This window comes from Saccostrea cucullata, unplaced genomic scaffold, assembly GCF_032062105.1.
Source record: "Saccostrea cucullata isolate Sc308-1 unplaced genomic scaffold, CSIRO_AGI_Scuc_v1 ctg2239, whole genome shotgun sequence".
Lineage (NCBI taxonomy): Eukaryota > Metazoa > Mollusca > Bivalvia > Ostreida > Ostreidae > Saccostrea > Saccostrea cuccullata.
Window position 1 is genome coordinate 36,052 of NW_026936542.1, and position 5,041 is coordinate 41,092.

Here is a 5,041-nt window from a genome sequence, read left to right on the forward strand (position 1 = left end):
TTTTATCAGTGTTAGAATTAGACAGAAATGTGTGGAAAACAAATGACCTGAGAATATCTGGGACGGAAGAATATTATTGGGGGTTAACTGTATGTTTCCTGTTTTTCCTGCAATGTATTACACGTGAACATATATTGATGCATGAGATTTACTGGACTTTGGCCTGCGGGTCAAAATCTATTATTCATATTATGAATTACCTGTCAGTTTTTAAAATCATTAATGATACATGTATATAGATTTCCTACATTTCTATTTTCTTATTTTATGGAAAAAACTAATGATGTTAACATTTTATTGTTTTTAAAGCATGAAGGATATTGATACATATATAGAGTTTTTATAGACCAAATATGTGATACAACCAATCCGACATTTAACAGGATATATTATTACCTAACCTACTATATAAAATGTAATTAGGCATTTTGAACTGTTTCACGATTCATTTTATGTTTTTGTGTGATCATAAAACAGTCGAACTGTTGACCGGGCCACAGAATGAACTATTACCTGTTTAAAGCGTCGTCGTGATATTCAAGTTTTGATGATCACGACATCACTATTACCTGCTATATTATTAACTAAATTGAAATAAAACACACGAACAATCAATTTATTAAGTATTAATTAAAATTATTAAATATTAATTTAATCTTTACATTCTGTGTTCAGATAATTAATAGACTGGTATGTGGATAAACAGTTGTTAAAACTCTTTATTGATTGTTTGTGTGTTTTTATTCCAATTTAGTTTATTATATAGTAGGTTAGGTAATAAAACACTTATTTAATGACTACGAGGTAAACAGTCAAACTATTGTTTGACTGTTTACCTCGTAGTCATTAAATAAGTGTATACTGGTATCTAATAATATATAAAATACATTATCAATCAAACAGTCAAACGGTATACACATTCAAGACACAAGAGTAGGAAACTTAACAAGCGAGTATGATAGGAATGATTTAATTTTACGACAATTTAAGACAAAACAGCAGAAAATAGGATATATATATTAAAAGAATCTACTTAGCTTCAATGTATATATTTGACTGTGAAACTACTTTCATTATTGCAAAAATCTGTGCAAAGCGTTACAAAAAGGAATTTCAAAAAATAGGCGTAATACGTCTTAGATTCATATATGATTTCATCAAATGCAATCATAGTAAGTAATAGTAGTTTCAAATGGCTTTGTTTGGAATGAAACCACTGGAAATGCAGCTGATGCACATGTTGTTACATTCATGCCTAGATATTCACTGGCTGGCTGGGGAAAAGTTTGGTCAATGTAGTTATTTCTTTTTGGTCGTTGCCTTTTTCTTAAACAGAAATCTTATATTAATTTATCTGCAGAAATGAGTTCTGTAGCTGAGAAAAAACTGGACAGAAAAATCAGAGAACTTTAGATCAAAACATTGCGAAAACCTTCAATTGACCGCGATTTGTTTTGCTCGCGTTTGGTATTATTTCTTGTTATATATGCGTTTCCCCTCTTAAAAAGTACGGTATCTATTACTAAAACATATATCATTTTAAGGGGATGAAGGACCTTTAGCTGAAAAATTACCTGTCATTCAATTTTTTTCATATTTTTTATATCTCTTATTTAGTATGCCACACATACCTTAAAGCAGATATATCAATAAGTTTCTAGATTTATTTCTGAGATATTGATTGACAAATACTATGCCTCACAGTGTCTGATGAAGTTTTGATTCTCCGTGTTTATGGGTCCATTACTCGGTCCACAATGGAATTTTTTCAGCATAGATAAAAAAATATGTCAGCGAAAATGTGTCTTTTAAAATACTTCAGAGTATGAATATGGTTAAAAATTCGAAAAAGCAAGATTCTTTTGTCACATCGCATCTGGAGACGGAAAATTGCGTACTTTTTTAGACAACTTAAACAACAAAAAAATTAATTTGCAAAAAAACCTATCATTCAATTTTTGAAAATTTACGTCGAAATGCAAGTTCGTCATGTTATTGATTAACTGCAAAAATATCGATTGTTGAAGCTGAGCTCAATATTTCACAGGGCAAAGTTAAACAAGACATGAGCATGAGAAAAACGTGTCTTGTTTACATTTCTCGAGTACGGGAAAACCCTACTATGACGTCACACATTTGCGAAATAACCGAAGTAAGACATAACTACAAAATATTTCCGTCAACAATCATGTAAAAATATTTTTTGTGTTCTGTAATTCATAACATATCCCTCCATGTACTGATCATGACCCGTTTTTATGATATTATACTATCTGTGTTTTACCTTGTACATAATCTTACTGTACTAAGATCCACTATGACGTCAGCGACTCGTTGGACGCGCAGTGTAGGGAAACAGAAGAGTGGATCAATCTATTCCGAAATTTGAATATATTTGCAAGAAAGTTTGAATGTTTTTAGATATTTTTATACAAGATGGTGAACTCAAACAAACAGTAATTTTTTTTTTACAAATATTGTGGTTTCAATCTGGTTTTGTACATATTTATCAGAGATTATGACGTAATTAAACTGAGTCACGTGACCATACATCCTTCGTCCCCTTAATCCTATGTTAACCCTATTTACCTAAAGGGTCCTGTATTTTAGCATAAATCGAGCAAATGTATAATCGTATGGTTTATGTAGATCTTAAATATTGACATTCCAATGTCATACAGGACTGTTTGTAATGTTGAATGGCAAATAATGAACCAGGAATAACAAAAAAATATGGTTATTGGATACTTTGTTTTATTAAAAAAAATAGTTCTGTTGAGAAATGCATATAATACAAGAAGTAATTAAAATCTTTGTCGTAAATTTTCACTGCGTGGTTTAGTTTGTCTGTCCAAATATTTCGTACCAGACGGCTACTGCATCTTATATTAAAAGTCTTCTTATCATCTTTTTGTCCTTTCATATACCAGAGAAAGTTTTTTACCATGCAGTTTAACACTGAATTTTCTACAACTGAAGTCTTAAAAGTTCAGAAAATTGTAATACATAAAAGGGATAAAAACATATTTGCATAGAGTTCAGAGTTTTTACCTGATACGTCTGCTGCTAGGAGACACGATGTAACAAGCGATCACCACCAATATTAAAACAACAACCACGGCGAAGACTACCCAGTGACGTAACGTCAGGTTTTTGAAAAATATTTAATTTACATCCTTAAATTAATTTATGTAAAAAATCTGACACGGCAGACCCTTGTTAGCAATTAAGTTTCTAAATCCCGAAAATCCTTATCCGTGAGTTATACCCAACCTTTGATATCTATTGGAACAAAATTGATTGTATCTTTCAGTTGTTAAATTTTTCTGATTCTGCATTATATGTTTACATGCATGACATTCTGTGTTTTTTCATATAGTTATTTATAATGTAAATAAATGGCATTTTTCAATTCACAGAATCTTATTTTTGTTTCTTCGTATCAAACAGAGTTAAACTATTGTCAGCAGATTTACATAAAGTTGGCATTTTCTGAAAATTTTGAACACCTGTACAAAAAAGAAAAAAACTTTAACTACAAAATTGAGAACAAAGAACTTTTTAGAAAGTTTACTTTGATTCTTTAGACAACCCAATTTGCTGTGACAATATTCACTGGCGGAACAAGAACATTTGAGGTGGCATAGTGGTCCATAATAACCTTCAGGACACGGATCTGAACAGTTGAAACCAAATGATCCTACACATTCTGTTGAGTAAAGAATTATCATCATGTTTAAACATTGAAAACATCAATTTTTTTTTTTTTGGAAAACTCTTTTAGTAATCGAAGTTGAAAAATCATTCGATTTCTGGTGAGATACAGCAATCATTCAATCATGCATGGTTTGTAATCATTTGAAACTGAAATTTATCATGAACATATACATGTACTACCATGACACGTATTATTCTCTTTATAAAAGCCAGAGCAGCATTCCTGTGTTTCACTGAAAAGTAAAATATGGTAGAAAAAAATCTCAGTAAAAAATAATTACAAAATTATTTAAAATATCAATGATCAGTTAAATTGGAAACTTACTTGGTTATTCCGCAAATGTTTTTCTCAGAAAAAGCTCTTATTATTTGTAAATAGATGCAGAAGAGTCTTAAACTTATATATGCTAAATTCATACCCATAGTACTATTCCTAATGCACTATTTAAAATTTATATACTAGTGAGACAGATAAACTAAATGTGCACGATCAGAATTTATAGAAATAAACGTATATGCATGTTTAAGAGGATTCTTAATAAACTCTATTCGTCCAATGAATGGTCTTTCATTATTGGACGAAATTTCGTTTCCCTATTGTTGCAAGTATAATTCACGATATTCCACTTTTGTAAGAAGAAATTTCAGTCCAAAATTATATGCAATAATTGAAGAGCAATAAGTGTTCATTTCACCATTTCGTTCTTAATTTCATGATTTAGGCTATTTGGGCGAAATAATAAGTATCAAGTTAATTATCCATATTCAAACCCAACATACAGTTTGAAAAACATAAATAAAACTAAAATAGTTAAAACGAACTTCTTCAATAAACATGCAGAAAATATTTCAGTGAATAATATATCTTATAGACAAAAATAATTGTGAATGTAATATAAATAAAACAAACAGTGGCCATTCTCAAAAGTCCATTCTAACAAATTATGATCAGAGCTATCAAAGATCTCTGAAAACCAGGTTTGTGTATAGAAAATACAGTCACATGAGCTGCACTGTTTCTGTGTCTAGACAAGGCAAAGGACTGCTTTCAAAAGAATGGCTACAGAGAGGGCTGCGTTTGGCGATAAAACCTTGAAAAACCTTTGGGATATTAGCCAAGAGGACATCAAAGTCGTGCCTATCCAAATATCTTTTAACAAAATAATTTTGAGAATAACTAATGACAAAGTAAGTGAACTTATGCCATTTTTGGGTATTTTAATAGAGTTTTTTTTTTATCGAAAACGTGTGATTAGCAAATATAAAATTTTGAATATATTAATGTAAAGGGGTTTCAGAGAATATCGAAATTTCTCCTTATAAA

The 5,041-nt window shown here is 30.3% G+C and overlaps 1 long non-coding RNA gene across 1 annotated transcript; it reads right to left on the reverse strand.

Annotated features, from left to right (window-relative positions):
• Positions 1–1,110: 1,110 nt before the first annotated feature.
• On the reverse strand, positions 1,111–3,940 carry LOC134245787 (uncharacterized). The gene is made up of 3 exons (XR_009987521.1): positions 3,898–3,940; positions 3,575–3,709; positions 1,111–1,326 (listed from the first exon to the last, which is right to left on the reverse strand). It is a non-coding gene; the product is annotated as an uncharacterized LOC134245787 (long non-coding RNA).
• Between the last annotated feature and the right edge of the window lie 1,101 nt (positions 3,941–5,041).